The sequence below is a fragment of the Podarcis melisellensis genome (genome assembly GCF_964234715.1).
Source record: "Podarcis melisellensis genome assembly, chromosome: 1".
NCBI classification, from domain to species: domain Eukaryota; kingdom Metazoa; phylum Chordata; class Lepidosauria; order Squamata; family Lacertidae; genus Podarcis; species Podarcis melisellensis.
This window is the reverse complement of record NC_138528.1, coordinates 48371496-48392089: the sequence shown is the minus strand read 5'-3', so window position 1 is coordinate 48392089 and position 20594 is coordinate 48371496.

Below are 20594 nucleotides of genomic sequence, written 5' to 3'. Positions count from 1 at the left end.
TTAAGGAAGTCTTCTGTTAAAATTGCAGCTGTAAACATTTTTTTAAAAAAATACAGAGCAATTTTGAAAAAGGATAATGAAAGGGAAACTATAAGCAGCCTCAGCTCTGGAACTATAATATTTAATTATGATATCATAAAGAGGGGAAATTGTGAAATTCTCACATCCCTTCACAATCAGAAAAGATCAATTTTTCAAGGATGGTTTCATATAATACAGGGCATTAGGGCAGTCTCAGTATGAATACAATATTGATTTTTCATAACCCATTTTATACATATTTAGATAGCCTAAGGCAGAAGCGGCGGAGCTGAGTTGACTGACTGAAATCTCAAATCCATCTGGTTAATTGTAAGAACAATTCCCACACCTTCACTTTTGCTTTATAGAGACAGGTTTTTGCAATGAAGTTCTCAAAGTACAACCATCAGTGATCACAGCTGCTTGCTGGCCTCGTGGGTGGCAGCTCAGAAATCTTCACTGGTAGATGGGCCATTCTCCTGTGAGTTGCAAACAGTGAGGCACAGATTCTAGTCATGTACAATTGTATTCTCAGTGAATTTATATCAGGAAAAGCAAACCAGCTAAGCAAACAGGCAATATATAATGGCAGAGCACAAACAAAGGAAGCCAGCATTGGGACAAACATAATTCAAACTTACTCTGCCCTCTTTGGCCCTTTCCTGAGGCCTCAACCCTCAAAATGCATTGCTGCATTCCAAGGCACAGTATGCCACCTTGGGGGGAAAATCTACAACCAGCTATTTAAGTTAAATGTCTCCAGACAAAGGGAATTTGTTTTTTCTTGTTATTGGCTGTTTTCATGCATGATCTGCATGAGCAGGAATGGGTCCCAGCAAGCTTGAGCCATATCTACTTTCCTTCACCTCCCCCTTTGCAATCAAAAGGAGTTCAGAAACTTGTTTTGCTTTTAGCTATACACAGCAGCTTATGTCATCCAGACCAACAAACTGTGGTTGATGTTAATAATGCTTAGTTTCAAACAAGCCAACTTCAAACCATGGTTTCTGAAGTGGCTTGCTGAAACCACAATTAATATTAACCACAGTTCCCAGTTTGGATGGCACAGGAAACTGCAGTTAAGTAAAAACAAAAGCAAAAGCTTCTAAACTCCTTCTCTTGATCATGTGGAAAGGGGAGAGGGTGTCGGAAATCTAAAGCCTTGTCAGAGGAATTTGCCACTCTCCAGGCACCCGGCTTGAGCTCCTTGTTGACCTCCCCGTCGTAACAGAGGGTTGAATCGTATTTACCGTATTTTTCCGTGTATAAGACACCCCCATGTATAAGAAGACCCCTAAACCCGAAATTAAGAAATTAAGTTGTTTAGCTTTTGGGGTTGGGGGAGGTCACTTCCACCAATCACTCACTCGCCTGCCCATCACTGCCAATCGCCTGCCACAGTCACCACCGATCGCACACCTCACCGCAGCCGCCAATTGTCTGCCCGCTCGCAGCCGCCAACAGCCCACCCGCCCACTTGCCTCAGCCACCAATCACCTGCCCACCTCACCACAGCCATCAATCACCTGCCCAATTGCCACAGCTAATTGCCAGCAGGCCTTGCTGCAACCACCAATCACCCACTCAATCGCCACTGCCAATCTCCTGCTTGCTGCTGCCATTAATCCCACGTCCCCCCTCTGCATTCACTATCCGTGTATAAGATGACACCCAACTTTTGCCTAACCTTTTTTAAGCAAAAAGCATCATCTTATACACAGAAGAATACGGTATATATTCAGACCCCACCCCTTTCTTCAAATTTTTCAACACTTGCTCTTTGGTGTTGTGCCTTTGTTCAGGTTTCAGCAGTGGCAGTGATGATGATGATGATGATGATTTATTTATACCCCGCCCCTCCCTGGCCAAGATCGGGCTCAGGGCGGCTAAAACCAGCTATCAAATACAGCTTAAAACAAAAAAACAAAAAACCCAATTGATTAAAATACAGCTTAAAATACAGCTTAAAATGCAGTCTCGTTTTACTGGCAGCCCATAAATCAAGACCATAGGGGGAGGAAACATCAAATATTCACCAGGGCCAGCTATCCATGCTGGTCCTACATGGGCCAGCAAAAGGGCCAAGGAAAAATTTATATGCAGGGTCCCATATAAGGAATTCCATCAAAAAAAGAAGAAAGTGGGGGGGGCAGACTGAGTCCAGACCAAAGGCCTGGCAGAACAGCTCCATCTTGCAGGACCTGTGGAAAGACAGGGCCCTGGTCTCCCATGACAGAGCGTTCCACCAGGTCGGGGCCAGTGCTGAAAAGGCCTTGGCCCTGGTTGAGGCCAATCTAACCTCCTTGAGGCCCAGGACCTCCAAAGTGTTGTTATTTATGGACCGTAAGGTCCTCCGTGGGGCATACCAGGAGAGGTGGTCCCGTAGGTACAGTGATTACAGCAGGTGATATAAGATATGTGATAGCTATGTATGACAGCCTATGAAGCTGAATCTGTTAAGAGTGCAGCACTGCCTTTCCAAGGGATCCTTTTATATCTAGTATTGAGATCACCATCATAGTAAATGGAATGATCAGTTAGAAAGTAGCTGTGCTGGCTGTATACAAGCTATCACATGCTGACATGAAAGAAACTATCCATTTATGAGTAGGCAATATCCCAAATTATGTCAGATGATTTAGATGCATTAAGTATTTCCTGCTGCGTCCAAGAAGTTGCTGTTCATAACACTTGTCAATCTCATACTACATTTTCAGTAATGCTTAGATGAAAATGATTTTTATGCAGTTTGGTGCAATCCAGCCATCTTATTTGCAAGTAAAAAACTGATGACATTTTCAGAGTTCAAAAGCAATGCGGCTTGTGAAAACTTAACTGTTCACAAGGATGACGACGGCGATGGCATAAGAACCAGTGTTGATGATATTGTGGGCCTTGCATAAAACATCTCATATTTACAGCGGCCTAATAATAACCCCATTTTCATCATTTTTCACCCAAGTCATTGCTATGGTGTTTGGGTTTTGGATATCCCAGGGGAACGCTTTCAGTTCTTAAAGAGGAGTGAATATAGCCAATATGGATCATCCCTGGAGGACATTGAACCTACCCACCACTGATTTGTAATAGCTGGCCTTGACAGCAGACTTCTGGGTGGGGTAGGGAGATTAAATGGGGGGAAATGGTGGATCGACATGAACAATTTTTGGACCTTTGTTTATTTGCTAATTAGTGAGTCAGAGTATTGCTTTGTTTATTATTTTAGTATTGTTAATGTTGTCCACTCCTATTTATAAGGCTGGTTTGTTTTTCTGTTTTCCCATGGATGTTATGTTATATGAAATTTTAATGTATTGTATTATATTACTCCCCCCCTTTCCCCCCTAATATGCATTGCATATTTTTCTTTGCTGTAAGTTGCTTCAGGTGACAGGTGACTCATAAGTTTAATAAATAATACTACTTATAATAAATAGAGCTTTATTTCCATGTACTAAAGATCTATAAGCCGTTTCAGGTCACAGAGATCCATAGGAACTGTGCAAAATCTTTTCTTGGTGGTGAGTTTCATAATGCTTATGAAACCTTGGCCTCCAGCTGTACTTCTGCTCTTCCATCTTTGTAGCACTTTGGACTTTTCAGCACCATGGACTGTGGACAGAGCACACATTAGAGCATATGATTGTGCCTACCATGGAACAGCGAAGAATGCCTTCTTCTCTGCTTCTGTCAGTCTAACGTAATGTCTTCATCCCCAAATGCCTAGCTGGACGAAAAACGTTAGGTCTAAGCCTAGGATGTTTGTTCAAATTTTAAATTTATTTGTTTGGTTTATTATCGGGATGCAAATTGCTTTGAAATTTATATGAAAGGTGCTTCATAAATAATAATGTGTTGTCTCCAGTGCCACGCCAGTGGGGTTCCACTGGCATAATGGGACTTCCATTTCTTCTGCTTTTGTTCCATGCATGTCCCACGCCTACCAAATCTGCTCCAGATGGTCCTCCAAGCCTCCAGAGCTATTTTGGGCTATTTTGAGACACGGAGAGGACTGGAGGGGACAGGAGTGTATAAATCTGATTATTAGCAAGTATAAAAAGGAGGGAAATAAATGCACACTTTAAGTCGTATCTTCAGTAGATCAACTAAAGAAGAAAGGACACATCTCACTGTAAACATTATCTCCATGCTATATTAGTACATATGTCTTATTTCTATTTAGCTACTGTTGAGTTTAATAAGCGTTTGAATATTTTAATACCTGTTTTTATCAATATTTTTTAAAGTTTTATTTCATACTTTTGTGTACCGCTTATGTAGACATAACCACAAATGTAGACAACAAAGCTGCCGCTTTATTCCTAAATTCACACTACATTGTACCCTTCCTCAGATTAGAATTTCAAGGCAGCAAACAATTAGAAAGACTTGCAGCACTATTCTATATTTGCTTATTTGGAAGGAAGTCCTATTATGTGCAACGTGTGGGGATTTTTTGAATTTTTCAATTTTGTGATGCTGTTCTCCAGCCAAGTAATGTGTACAAAAATGCACATATTAGGAGCAATCAATCATCCCCCCCACAAAAAAGGTGTACATAAGGCAAAATTACATACAGAAATGTTCATATTAGGAGAAATTAACACTGAAATGATAAAAATTTCATAAGGATTTTTCTTATTTTCAAAAAATCAGAAACTTATGTGGAAACATGGATAACTGAATTTAAGACTGGAAAAATGGGAAATTGAGAAAAACCAAAACTGACAGGTCTAACAAGAAGAGTGTTTAGGACTGCAGCTGAAATTTACAAAGGAAATTTTCAGATCCACTGCAGTCTGCTTCTATCCTAGGTACAGTAATAGGGAGTGAACCTCACTGAATGCAAGTATAAGAAAATATGCATGCAGTTGTTCTGTTGGAGTTGTGGTGACTACTGCATTGATCAAGAGAGAGAGAGAATGAAAACAAAATGTGACTTAGAAGAACGAGAAATGGTTCCCCTTAGTGGAGGAAAAGGTCAACTGCAATTTGGTTCAGATGTTGTGCTGGTTCTTACAGGCAGCTTCTTTTCATACAGGACACCTCTTATTCTGCAGCTGGAACATCTGCACTAGAAGGCAAATCCACAGGTGAGTCTAAAGCGACTATTAGTTGACTCGTATTCTTGATCTCATGTGAAGCCCAGACTTTGGGAAGCTCATAAAGGTCTAATGACACATTTCTTCAAACACTTCACTTGCAATATTGTTGGTTTGGATTTTTACATTAAAATCAAGAGCAGGGACCCAATCCAGATTATGACCTCAGCACAAAGGAGGGAGAGATTTAGCCTTTCCCTTCCCCCCATAGAGCAAATATTGACAGAGGAAAACTCTATCTGCCCTGGGAGTCATCACTGGGGTGGGGAGGTGACAAAATGAGTTTTTTAAAAAAAAATGGGCTCATGAAACTTTTTAGGAGTGACGTGGTGGCTTAGGTGCCTGCAGGTTCCTCACTACCTGAAACAGCAATGTGGGACTTGCGTCTGCCTACCACCTCTCCCTCAGCCACCATACAGCTGAGGGAGAGGCGGCAGAGAGGCTCCAAGAGCCGGAGAGGCTTGCCCCACCCCCATGGGAGGATCACCCCGCCCCTGGCTGCAGGACACACCCCTGCACCAGGCACCCAAGCTACACCACTGGGCACAACATTGCATGCCAAGCACTGGTGGCATTTCAGGGGCAATTTTGTGGTTTCTGACAAGTTCATTTAGGACAAAAATGAAATCTGCAACTACTTTTTTTATATAAAAAAAAGGTTGTTAGCACAGGATGTTTCTGCTATCGAGTGAATAAAATACAAAGATTGCTTCTTTGTGCAGGTTTGATTTGACTTACGGCCTAACAGAAGCTAGCTATTAATTTATAATATGAGCTGGCTTAAGAGTTGCTGGTAAACTGGGATAGGTAAGAGGTGCAAGTGTATTTGGTGCTGCTGTCCTGCTCTCTCCCACCCTCAGCATTAAGAAAACAGATTAAGAAAACAGCACAGCTAGCTAGCTAGCTATTGATTGATTGATTGATTGATTGATTGAATTTATATACCGCCCTATACCTGGAGGTCTCAGGGCAGTTCACAGAAAATATCTACTTAGATGCCTTTATTCAATTACTGTATTGTAATATTGGTTTTTGGCCCAGTATTAGTTTTGACTTTACAGTTGTTTGAGTATGAGACTCAAACTTGGTTGAGTTTACAATGGTTTGAGCATGAGACGCAAGATGCCTTATTATTGGTGTATGTGTTTGTTGAGTTAAGGATTATTGCTGCAAATGATTCCTAAAGGTCCTTTAGAAAGTCTCCACTGCTGGTTTTTTAAAAAGTTGGTTACTGGTGTTTATGCTGGGATCATGATTTTGTATTCTTTTGCCTGAAGCCTGTACTGTATAATGTCATTTATCCACAATTAAATAAAAATTAAGAATTAAAAGTGATAATAATGATGACCATGGAAGCGGGAGGAGAAAGAGAAGAAGCATTTGAAGTGTCAAAGTGCTTCACAGAAATAATCTTGCTGTTCACAACAAGACTGTCAATATTATTAGCTCACTACTGCAGACGGGGAATTGAGACTAAGAGACGAAGGCTTGCCTATAGCCACCTGGTGAGTTCATAGCAGATGGTAGATTTGAACCAAGGATTCAAAACTTCCTGTTATTCAGTTGGAACTGTGTTTGTGTCAGAAGACTATGCTTGTATTTTAGCCTTGCTCTGACCAATGAGTGTGGTGCCACTGTGGTGAATCAGGGAAAGTGTCTATGGTTTAAGATAAAGTATACACTGGAAAGTAACAAGACTCTCTCCAGCAAGCATAATCCACTGGGAATTTAAGTTTAAATTTACATTTCCCTGAAGATCTTTCCACCTGTCTCCAGCTCTGCCAACATGCCTATACATTTGTAAATGTGAACTCATATCTTACACATGTGTTCACATAATTATCTTTTGTGGGATCTTTACAGGGAACAATTGCATGCCGGAGAGGCCACTGCAGTGAACACTATTATGTTAGGAATGTCAATATTCCTTTGCTTACTTGGGAGAATTCAGCAGGAATCACACAATTATTATGGGCCTTGCTTCGAGAGTTCTCGATTGCTGTGCCTTAGAAGGCAATTACAACTGTCTTTCCTGGCATAGCTCCTTTTCCATAGGAGAGTTCCTTCAAGAAAGGGGTCGCCAAATTACAGCGTCTGGTGAGATGGTTGACTAGTCAAAACTGTCAGCAACTGCTGCATGGTGACTAATGGAGCACCATTAAGCAGCAGGAGAGATCATGGAGGCACCACTCCTGGTTGGATAATCGTCTCTGCTTGTGTCAGCAGCCTACATCTGTGTCAAGGTGACACTCTAGTCATCAAATGCATAAGAACTTATGAAGAACCCAAAGGACCATCTAGTCCAGCATTCCATTCTCACAGTGGCCAAACAGATGCCTACAGGAAGCCCACAAGCATTTGGTGGTCCCTCCTCCTTGAGATAGTAGCCTCCTAAGACAAAGCACCTCCTAAGAAGCAACAGTGCCCCACCTGTGATTCCCAGCAACTGATATTTCACTGCAGCTCCCCTTCTCTTTCATCTGTTAGTGCTTAAATGTCAAAGGTAATGAGAGGGACCTGAAATGAAACATTGCAGTGTGTGGAATTATCCTTTTACATGATAGAAAAGGAAGCAGCAATGGCATGCAATAGGATTCAGCTGAAAGTCCTTTTGTTCTTCTGATATTTATTGAATAACCTTCTTCCTTTATTCTTCCTAGACATCAAATGCATTTTTGTATTATACTAAGAGGGGGAGACTAATATAACTGAAATAAAACATCACCATTTGATAGCAGGCTTTTTCATATTTGCCCAAAATGAAAAATTAATATATTTTAAAAACGATAGGCGTTTATTCACTCATGGTCAAAATTAGTGACAGGGGCATCATTCTATAAGTATTATAGATCCTGGCTGCTTTTTAAATATTTTTTTATAGTATCTTTTAGAGTTCGTTTTGGGTACAGTGTAATATACGACTCATATATGTGCCAGCTTTAACATCCACTCCATTTCAGCATCATTGCTGCATTTACAGGTATAATGAACTCTAGTATTTTATGTTGCTTCAGTTTCCAAGCATTTTGAACTTTGGACATCATAATGATTGAAGATCCAACCCCCTTTCCTATTTATTTCATCAAAAATGTAGTTTCTCATTTTAGGAGAGCTCTTTGAATTGAATTTGTGCCCCTCTCTCCTTCTGCCAGGAAAAAGCAAAGCTCATTACCAGAATCGAACGCACAGATCAGCTGTGAATGGAGCAGAAAAAATGAGACTCCACTTTATTCAAAGAGTGAAATTCTGAGGAAAGACAATATAATAATTAGAAGAAATGCATAGAGGGGAAGGAAACAAATGCCCAACCCAGCAGACCCAGGAATTACTTGTGCATTTTAATTCAATAGTTGTACTGTCAGCCTCTGTTAGGAAAGGCCTAAATATATTGTTTGTTGTTTGTTTGTTTGTTTGTTTGTTTGTTCAATGTGCCATTTGGGTGATTTTATGGTAGTGTGTTTAATTACTGTTTTATCTGTAATAATTTACTGTTATTTAAATGTTTTGTTTTTGCAAGCCTATTATGTTGTGTTTATAGTGATTATTCTGTAAATCATCTTAAGAAGGTAGAGAGCTTTAAAGGTGGAATAAAAATCAATTAAACGAACAACTTTCCTTCCCCAAGGAGCTTACAAGCAAGAAGTGATGAAAGCCACAAAGGGCAAGGCAGGGGAGAAGGAAAGAAAAGGAGAGACAAGGTTAACAAGAGATTAATCTTAGTAAATCATACCCTCCAACATTTCTCTGATGAACATAAGGACGCCTTAAAGGTAAAGGGACCACTGACCATTAGGTCCAGTCATGACCGACTCTGGGGTTGCAGTGCTCATCTCGCTTTAATGGCCATGGGAGCCGGCGTACAGATCCAGGTCATATGGCCAGCATGACTAAGCCACTTCTGGCGAACCAGAGCAGTGCACAGAAACACTGTTTACCTTCCCACTGGAGCGGTACCTATTTATCTACTTGCACTTTGAGGTGCTTTCAAACTGCTAGGTTGGCAGGAGCAGGGACCGAGCAACGGGAGCTCACCCCGTCGCGGGGATTCGAACCACTGACCTTCTGATCGGAAAGCCCTAGGCTCTGTGGTTTAGACCACAGCGCCACCCGCGTCTCAGGGACGCCTTATTCCATAATTTATTTATTTTTTTACTATTTATGCCCCACCCATCTGACAGGCATGCCCCAGCCACTCTGGGCGCCTTCCAACATATTTAAAAACACAATAAAACATTAAACATTAAAAAAAAAACCTTCCCTATACAAAGTTGACTTCAGATGACTCGGGGGTCAGATAACTCCCTACTCTCCAACATTTTTCCAACATCCTAAGGAAAAGTGGGACATTTCAGGATCAAATCAGAAACTGGAACAGCTTCAGTAAATTCAGGGCTGTCACTGGAAAATAGGGACAATTGGAGGGTCTGAGTAAATGCAGTTACATGTCTTCCAGTTTCAATTCAGTTGAAGCTAGGAACTGGTCACAAAGATTACTTATTCAGCGCCTGTTATGAAAACATTATGTAGAACTCATGTAAGTGAAACTCTTCACATTTTCCCTTTAAAAACAAAACAACAGCAACTTAGGGGTCATGGCCAAATTGGGGGAGGGGGGCTTTGGCAGAGCTCCTGCATCTTTAATTGCTTAGTAAAGAAACTCCCTTTTAAATACAACTGTTAAAGGTGCCCTCGCCCTGTCTTCAGCCACTCTAAACCAAGCAGTGTTTTATAGAATCATAAAACTGTAGAGCTGGAAGGGACCCCAAGGGCCATTTAGCTGAACCCCCTGAAATGCAAGAATCTCAACTAAAGCATCCTTCTGCTAGAGTTCACCACCTTCTGAGGGAGTCCATTTCACTATCAAACAGCTCAGAACGTTCTTCCTGATTTAGGTCAGAATCTTCTTTCTGGTAATTTGAACCCATTGGTTAGGGTCTTTTAGATTAAATCTTGTCATGAGAAGAACACAGGCCTTTTTTCAGCCCGAACACAGTTCTGGCAACTCTCAGGTGGGCACCATTGCCATCATAAGAGAACAAGGAAGGCATTCATGGTGAGTTCCAGCACTTCTTTTTCTAGAAAAATAGCACTGGAAAGAAGGAAGTTTAACCTTTTGTGCCCCCACTGTTTTACTGGCACGGAAAGGTGTATAGCAGCTCTAGGAACACAATTTAAGTCAAGAAAACGGCATCAGAAGAAGGGTAACCCCTACTGTGTAAGACAGCAGAGGTATAAAAATGTGATTCCCACAACAGTTATCAAGTAACCAAAAGTGGAGATACATTCACACATCTCCATGTAGCATGATATTTTAATTTGCCACCTGTACTCTGTAAAAGATAATGGGAAAGCAGGGATTATTTTCCCCCACCAATTAGAAAAACTGTAGGAGTTCATCTTAATCCAGAGTTCACAGACTAAGTTTGCTGTCTCAAGAAGATTGACAGAATTGGGGGGGGGGGCTTCCAAGCAAAGGGTCAAGAAATACTCACATTCACTGTAAATGTGATTTGTGTGTTTTTCCCTTCTAGTACCTTGTATTACCCACTACAGCTTCTGACAATATATTTTACTCAAGTCCTCAAGTTTCCAGTCTCCAGTCTCTTTTTTAGGTCCACTGTCTTCTTGTCAGAAACAGTCAAACAGTCCTACAGCAGTACAGCGCTGGAGTCCCAGTCTGCCTTCAGCCAGCCTGCTCAATATGGAACTCTGTCTTTGTTCTCTCCTTCTTCCCATCACACCTTGCTAAAAACACTCTTTTCCTGTTGCCTCACACCCAGTTACCCTGGCAACCTCCCAAATCTCCAGTCTTTCTTCACCTCAGGGTGGGGAGAAGAACAGTTCTCTTGTATTGCCAGTGGTTCTCAACAGCCCTGTGTTGTTCCTTAATGACCCTAGCTTGGCTGGGGTGTTTTGCACAGGCTAGCTCAGGAATTCCTCTGCAGCTTATATTTCTCCCTTCAGATCCAAATAATCAAAATCCTACCATTTATTGATTTCTAGGCTTTAGGGGGATGCCCCCCAAAAACTTATAACAATACAGTAGAGCAACAAGGAAGGAAGCTACAATGAAGTGATTGTCCTCTATCCTCCTTCTGGTAAATCAGCACCTAGAATCAGTGCACTTTGGAAAGAGTGAGTCTGCTCATTTGCAGTAAACCGCAGTTAAACACTACTGAGGTTTGATGCAGGGATGGGTAAACTTTGACTTGAGTGTTAAATGTAGCCCTCCAGGCCTCTCTGTCTGGCCCCCATAACTATTCTCATGCTGCATCCCTCATTGGCCCTGCTCTGTGTCCTCCTTAAGTGATTTTGTCTGGTTGGAATGTGTCTTACTGTAAATAACATTGCTTACTTGCTTGGATAGAGAGAAATGGGAGCTGGAATTCAGCCTGCTATGAAAAGGGAAGAGCCATATCTGTTCTTCTGTCCACTTTTGCCTCCAGCCCTTCTTGCCCCTGGCATATAGGTAAAGGTAAAGGTAAAGGTACCCCTGCCCGTACGGGCCAGTCTTGACAGACTCTGGGGTTGTGCGCCCATCTCACTTAAGAGGCCAGGGGCCAGCGCTGTCCGGAGACACTTCCGGGTCACATGGCCAGCGTGACATCGCTGCTCTGGCGAGCCAGAGCTGCACACGGAAACGCCGTTTACCTTCCCGCTGGTAAGCGGTCCCTATTTATCTACTTGCACCCGGAGGTGCTTTCGAACTGCTAGGTTGGCATATGCCCCCCCCCAAAAAAAGGCTGCTCATATGCCCCTTGTGTTGGAAAGGTTCCCCACCTCTAGATTCATATGGCATGTGAACATAGCCAATGTAGAAACATTGTCTGGAGATTTCACTCTGGCTTCCAAAATGGCCTCCACTCTCAAAAGACAACTGCGCAGGAAGGTACATCTACTTGATAAGACAGCAGTTTAGAGAGTTCATATTGATTGTGTCTTGCTGAATAAGCCTGAGCTCACTCAAGGACAAAAACAAAGTAGAAAGGCATTTTCTTTTAATGAGGGTTATCTTAAGATGCAGGTGTAAATAGGAATTGCACTATGTCAGTTACTAGGAAACGGAAACACTTGATCTGGGTGACTGAGTGAGTAATTAGGCTTCCATTGTGGACGAATTGGTTTTTATCGATTCATTTATGTTAGATGTAACTGGGACAGTTTTCTTCTCTTCCTTGAAGTGCAGCTGAATTTCTTAAATAATAATGTGGCATTTAAATGTCTGAGCAATTAAAGAGGCATAAGAAATCATGGTGATATAGTTTACATTGTTTAATTACATGGTTCAAGCATCATGTACCATCAGGCCTTTTTTATTGACAGAAAGCCTGAAGGAAATATTTGATTAAGAACTTTAATGTTGGGCCTATTCTAAGTGCTAATGGTTTAATTACAGAGCAATTACCATAAAGTGGGTGTTAGCCAATTGATTATTGGCTTGGGATTTACAAGGTAGTTACTATCTAATAGTGGGGGATTTATGGAGACATCTCAAACTAATGGAACAGGTGGGAGGTTGCATGATGCCGCCTATGAAAGATTAGCATTCTGCATTCTCAAAAGCTGCTCTGGCAAGTCACGCTTAGCACAAATGGTATGAAATACTGTTATGATTGCATAAATATTCAGCAGCAAAAAAAATTCCCATCCTCCATTAAGTGTAAAGCCATAAGATCAGAACATTTTAAAAGCCAATAAGCAAGGAAATGCAAAACGAGCCATTTGTGCCCTCATTGTTGAGCACTCTAGCATTGATGCTACTTTACAACATGAGGAGTTAAGCAGAACTAAAACCTCTTGAAATTGGAAAGGATACTGGTTCAGAATACCTCATTTGTTTGTAGCCAACTGGAACTTCTAACCTGTCAAGGGCCAGGGATCAGATTCCTCCTCTTCCTCAGGTGATGGAGTCAAGGGCCCCAAACCAGAAGGGGAGGAACGTGCAGACCAACCCTAAAAACAGTGCTACCAGACAAGCCTGCTGGGCTAGCAGATATTGCACTGTCATCCTCAGAGGACACCAATGCAGACAACCCAGGGGGACCAGGTACTCCTCTGTTCCATCCCAATAGGAATTTGCTGGGGAAAGCTGGGCCCTGTTCCTTACAGCAGTAGCTTCCAGTATGGTGGGAAGCTGCTGCTACTACAACAATGACTATATAGGGTCCATTCTTCCTGAACCAATGTCAGAGCTCTGTGTTCCTAGAGCACAGTCTGAGCCTTGTCTCCATTGAGCTGGAGTTCTGTTGTGCCCCACCTTGCCTCAGCTTGCCCTGTATCCAGCCTGAACCATGCCTTGCCTTGCACCCAGCCTAGTCACCACAAAGCAGGACATAACCCCAAGCCTTTTCTCCTCTTCTGTGTGAGCAGCAGGGATTGCCACATTGCTGGATTGGACAAATGGCCCCATCATTCACAGATTCTTTCACACACAGTCCCCCCAACATTACAGAGTCATCCAAGTCAAGTGTGGGGAACCTATTTCCTCCAGAAGTTGCTGAACTACAACTCCCATCAGCCTGCGCAAGCATGGCCAATTGCCAGGGATGGTGGGAGCGGCAGTTCAGCAACATCTGGAGGGTCACAGGTTTCCCACACCTGCCCTATGTGAAGACACACAAGGGGATGCTTGATTGCTCTATGTAAAGTCCTTGGTGGACGCTTACTTGCTTCATGCTTGGGGAATCTAGTCATTGCTGAAATGTCACACTGAACAAGCTCTGCAGCCAGCCAGGTTGAAATGGCCTAATTTTTTTAGACATCCTTTATCCATGCGCTGCGGAAGGCAATCCAGCTCACAGCTACTCTTCTTCCATATAAGGCAGCTTTTATTTATTTAATTAGTAGGCTCGCGAATTCAGATTCTGTCCATGGCATTTCAGCAACAGTTAGTAATAAAGAGATTGGAACGTTACTAATACCATACAGAGATGATTTTCTGCTTAAGGTGGGCACAGAAATTGTCACCACAGTTCTTTTTTGCGTTACGTTGCTCTGTTTATATGTGCAATCCATCTACTAGTATTGAGAGCCAGTGTGGTATAGTGGTTAAGAGTGGTAGTCTTGTAATCTGGGGAACCGGGTTCGCGTCTCCGCTCCTCCACATGCAGCTGCTGGGTGACCTTGGGCCAGTCACACTTCTCAGAAGTCTCTCAGCCCCACTCACCTCACAGAGTGTCTGTTATGGGGGAGGAAGGGAAAGGAGAATGTTAGCCGCTTTGAGACTCCTGAAGGGGAGTGAAAGGCGGGATATCAAATCCAAACTACTACTCTTCTTCTTCTTCTTCTTCTTCTTCTTCTTCTTCTTCTTCTTCTTCTTCTTCTTACAAACTTAAAGAGTACTATACTTTGGAGTCACAGCAGATGTCTTCTGAGATTTGAGGCTATGTTATAATGTCTGGTCCTGGAGGGGATTCACGTGTTTTGAAACTACTTGACTATTGTTAAAAGTATTGTGATTCTGCAATGTAGTGATTGTGGGTATTGACACCCTTAGTGTATGTTAAAACTTCTTTTTCCAGCAGTTTTTGTGGCAGCAATGATCCCTCGAGGGTAAAAGGTAAAGGTACCCCTGCCCGTACAGGCCAGTCGTGTTCGACTCTAGGGTTGTGCACCCATCTCACTTAAGAGGCCGGGGGCCAGCACTGTCCGGAGACACTTCCGGGTCACGTGGCCAGCGTGACGAAGCTGCTCTGGTGAGCCAGCACCAGCGCAGCACACGGAAACGCCGTTTACCTTCCCGCTATAAAGCGGTACCTATTTATCTACTTGCACTTAGGGGTGCTTTTGAACTGCTAGGTGGGCAGGAGCTGGGACCGAAAGACAGGAGCTCACCCCGGAGCTCGAACCGCCGACCATGCGATCGGCAAGTCCTAGGCACTGAGGTTTTACCCACAGCACCACCCGCGTCCCAATCACCACCCACGTCCCTCGAGGGTGGCAAGTATTATTTCCCAGTGAGAGAGAGTCACATGGCACCATTCCAAGAGAAAGATGGTGGATTTCACTAAAATTTTGATTATCCACCCTTCCTTTTGGAACACTATGTTCAATTATTTAAAATATTCAAACCCCCATTCACTGTGAAGCAAAACTACAATAAAATAAATACATGCCACAACACTGATTATGTATGACACATAATGCCCTTCCAGAGACAGAGTGGGGAGTGGAATAGTGGCAACAAGCAGAATATGGCAAGTTTTGCTCCCACGCCACTGAAACCTCCACTCCCTGAAAGCATTCAAAAGGCTACTGTGTCACAGCACAGTGTATCCAGACAGTCACACAGGAAATTTACCAGTTTGCAGTCCACTTTCTATGGGAAGGGGGAAATGTCCATTTGGCTGGGATGAGAAGCTTCTCATGGGGGCAGGCTGATGCCTCTCCAAACTTGAATTTTGCTATGGAAGGCTGGAAGCTGTGAGCCAGGGAGCAAAACAGGTGTGGGGTTGTTCAGTATCTTGACCCAAACAAGGGGATTCTACGCGTAGCTTTTACTACTGTTGCAGCTTTGTGAGCTGGCAACCCTAAGGAAAAAACTGAGGGAGAATCTCAAATGTTGATTTGAAGTAAGCAGTCAGTGTTTTGGCTGCTGGCTTCAAGTCTCATATACTGTACCAACTGTAATAGATATCTGATTCCACATTCTGGGGGGTTTTCCTTAAAAAGAGGCTTTCCCCCCCCCCCCTATTGCTTTGAATGTGCCTTTCTTCAATATGTTTGTTCTTTTAGCTCCTTGTAGATCACTTTTTTTTGAGTTTGCTGAAGGGAGGGGCAACTGAATTTACTTCTTTTTTTTCAACTGGTTGACAAAAACCAGACTGCTGTTCCCGGTGCCTGCTTCTGATCTGCTTAACATTTGTAGAGGTATAGTTTGCTATAAAATGGTACCAGAGGTCTGCAGTCCTCTCTTGGACCTCGTAAAAGGCTACACCTGGAACTTTCTACCTTCTGGGAAAAGTTGGGAGGGTCAAACATTTTTTAGAATTGTAGATTAACAAGCTGATCCATGACCATGATCGGAAAATAGCCTGGAAAATGCAGGGGGGGTACATATTTACAAATTGCTGTAATCACAGTAAAGCACAAGATATATGATTTTTCATTAGGTGGGAAATCAGAACACTAAGCACAGAAAGCAGGAACTACGAATATTAAGTTAACCTTGTTTTGTACCTAAAAGATGGATTGTAGTTTAAAGTTACCGGTTGTTTCCTCCCAGGAAAAAAACATATTATGTTAAAACTGAGTCAGCCTTTTCAGCTATGCATTCACTTTGGTACATAAGATCAGGCCTTGTGACCCTCTGTTCATATACCAATAATCATATCATTTATATGGAACTTTCCCCTAAAGAAGGTGTGGTGAACCTGTGGCTCTTGTTGTTGAACTCCAAGTCCCATCAGCCCCACCCAGCATGGCCAGTGATCAGGGTGTTGGGATTTTGAGACTGGCAACATCTGGAGGGCTACCAGCTACCCCGTCCTTGCCTTAAAGACTTTGTTTAATCTCAGTCATCGTGATAACAACCATTATTATGTAAGGGAGGAAGAGGCTGAGGCTGAGAAAGGCTGGCTTGTGTACAACTGTGTAAAGTTGAGAATTCAATAAATTATACCAGACTCATATTTACATCAGCTCTAGTAACACAACAGATAGTACAGACACACACACACCAAACTTACACGCATTTTACTTTCATGTGATCACGTATAACACATTGTGCTGAGAAATAACTAATTCAGTTCAAACCTAGAAATCGAGAGAGAGCTGGAGAGTCCTTGTGCTTCACGAGCAGATCCTCTCCAGAGCCTGAAAAGGATGGCAAAGGATTTCAGAAGGCGGCCCAAAGAGACCTGAGGCACAACAGGCCCTTGTTTATACTGCTCAGCCTCCCCGCCTACCAACTAATGTGCGGGGTAGCGCAGCAGCAACAACAACTTTTCTATTCATCCTTGAGCCTTCTGCTGGCCCCAGAGCTTCAATTCTGGTTGTGGATATATTTGGATATAGTATTTGTGGTATGGATTGAAGAGAGAGAGGCAGAGAGGGTGTTTTGAGGGTGCTCCCCACTTTAAACAATTTCACTTATGCATGTGGGGACTGGAAAGTATCCCCTGCGTAAGGGGAGAGTCACCTGTATTGCATCAGCAGAGTGACTGAGTGCTCTATCAACATTTAGCACAGTATAAGCCACCAGAGCTATTTCATCAGACTTTCTACTGCTGCCCACAATATTACAGTAACAATGAATAAAAGCATGTGTTCCCTAGTACCAGGGGTGTGTAAGATATTCTGATTTGATTGAATGGATAAGATGTGCTTTGGGGATTGGGTCACTGCTTAGAACACTATAAAGATCACCTTTACACAAAGTTTGGCTTGGTATTCTAGGTAAGGCTGGGAGAGAGCCCTGTCTGAAAACATGGAAATTATATCTACTGTCAAAAATGAGCAAAATAGGATGCCTTTGTATGGGTGAATCAATTTTCGTTTCTCATTTTTAGATCAATTTTCCACATTTCCACATCAATTTGCTTTAAAAAAAAACTTCCTGGAAATTTGTCAGCATTTTATTGCAAATTTATCCTACAATGCACATTCTTGTATGCAATGTTGCCTAATATACACATTTCTGCAAAGGAATTTTCTCTAATATAATACAGTTCTGCATGTTATTTTTATGAATACATGCATTTTTAGGAACACTTTACCCAAGTATATGCATTTTTGTACACATTACTTGGCTGGAGGACTGCACTGCAAAATCTGGAGAAATGTGAACTTTGAAGGACGGCTGTTTCCATTTGTGTATTGTTTCAGAAAGAGCAAATTAGATAGACTCACTGTTAAATGCAAACTGAAACAAATTTCTCCTCCATCCCTAATGGTGACAAAGCACAATCTCTCTGCAACAAAACCAATTTAGGATTCCCCTACAGAAAGTACTGCACAGTTTGCTACAAAAGTATAGAACCCCAGAATTTTTGAGCTGCTGGGCATTCCCACCAAGAGTGGCAAGAAATGTGTTTATTTGCCCACAATATTTACAGCATCATCGACTGTATTCTACGCACTTCTTACTGTTTTCCTTTAGACTAGGGACTGATAGAAGCTTTGCTTCTGTACAAAGAGGTAATGCTTCTTAGATCCGACTGTGGGCTTTCCTGGTGTTTCTTTTGAAGAGAGAGAGTCACATCCAACTTGAACTAAGCTGCTACTACACTGTATTGATTCAAAACATGCCTGCAATAGTAGTGTGCACACTCTTCTGGCCCAAGAGAGAAGTAATAGAAAAACATATATGATAAATAGATTTATAGCATCAGCGTTTAAGATTTGTTGCATTGTGAGCAACCTTTGCAGTTTGCTCATTCTTTGAAGACCTTCACATTTAATTACAAGACGGCTGCCAAATCTAAAGCTGCTTGGAAAGCTTCGGAATTAAAACTGAACTCCTTCTGCATGCTAATGCAAGTGTACCGAATGTCTGGAGTGGAGCCCAGAAGTGTCTTAACACTACTCAATGCACATCTCAATGACAACTCAATGTATGCACAAGAACCTATCCAGAGAACCAAGCAATAACTGCAGTATGTGAAACCCTGTTCCCTTTCTCTGCATGTTAAGTCCAACTGCTTCTAAGGGTAGAAATTGAGAAGTTGTCCAAGTGAAGCCCATATATTGCCTATTTCCAAGTAAGTGTCACTGTTCCCTGGAGCTACTCCCAAGAAAGCACACAAAATTTGCCAGCATTTGCTTTGGTAGTTTCTTCTGTAAGAAAAAAAGGAAAATTGCACAATGGATTATCAGTATTCCATGAGCTACAGTTTAAGAATTGTTGGCGTGGGAACTGAACCAAGAAGATTCAGAGGCCAAACTAATAGGTAGCGGCTCCCGAGGCAAATCTGCAACTGCCTCTTCATTATTCCATGCCTCACAGGAAGTGAATAATAATAATAATAATAATAATAATAATAATAATAATAATAATAATTTATTATTTATACCCTCCCCAGGCACACTGGGTGGCTTCCAACAAAATATTAAAATACAATAGTCGGTCAAACATTAAAAGCTTCCCTAAACAGGGCTGCCTTCAGATGTCTTCTAAAATTCTGGTAGTTGTTTTTCACTGCCCTCAGGAAATAACTTCCCTTGCTCTGAGCCCACACCTGAATCAGAAATCCTGAACCTGAACAAGAGCTCCACCTGCAGACTTCAAACACTGAGTCTAAATTAGGAATAGCAAAACAAAAGAGACAGACGAGGAGGCCAAGGAGTAATGCAAGAGACATTTTTTCTTCTCTGTGCTGCAGGATTCTACTCAGCTCATGTTGCTGGGTTTGTAGACAGAGGTGAGAAGCCAGAGAGATCCTCCGTCCTCCCCACACAAAGAAACTGTGTCTTATATAATCTACTTCAACCACCATCAGAGGGTTTTTTCAATATCAAGGTCCCTACTGGGGCAATCTCTGCTCCTTCAAGGCCTTCAGCGGCGCATACGTGAAAAGAGCTGAAATGCCATTAAGAGGAGCTTCACCATTTCCATGGCAACCGTGTTTCCTGCAAGTACACTGACGTTACAGCTGGTGTTTCTCGCAGCAAGCATGTAAAGTGTGAATGCCTTAATTAAACACCAATGTGCACGCACCTGTTTCGGCTGTAGCTCCTTGACCCACAGTACGTATATTACATGGGTGTGTATTTCAGGAGATGCACTTGTTCTATACAATCACAGAGTGAATCTGTCGTTCGCACTTTATATGCATGTTGTGGCCTGTGGGAAACACTCCTGGAACATCAGTTGAGTTGTGGCTGCTTCAAGCATGGAGCTGCTCTGAGTGTTTTTAAGGTCACTTGTTCTAGATTCTTAGGAGGATTTGCAAATGCCACCTGGCTGGCAGAACTATTTTTCTCTGTCTTGAAGCTTGGCGTACAATACTAAACAATTCCCTCTGGGGGGCTCTGGTTTAAAGGGCTTTTTCTTTATATGAACAGTGGGCCCAACAGCTTCTCTTGCGTCCCGCCTGGCCTGTCAGCCACTGGGCACATCTGTCTCCCAGGAGGCTCTACAATGATGTCACTTTGGGGATGCATCCAGGACTGGGGGCACTTTTTCTCTATGGTTGTGCAGCCAGAAGTCTGAAGAAGGAGACAGGCGATGTGTTGGGAGGCAGAGGAATAGGAGGTGCAGCCCAAGTGGGAAACCGAGCCACTTATCCTCTTCCTTCCGTAGTTGTGAGGGCAGGAAGCTAAGAGCTGCTGCGAGGTGGGAGGCAGCCAACAGTTCAGGAGCCAAGTCACAAAAGGAGATTGAAAGGACCCAAGCTCTATTTGTAAAATGTACATTATTGAATACATGAGCGCTGTGGGAAAACTCATAGTGCTCATGTAGCTGTCAATAAGCAGTGTTGTGCATCCAACCTGACATGGTGTCTGTCTCTGAGAGGCCACCCCAATCATAGT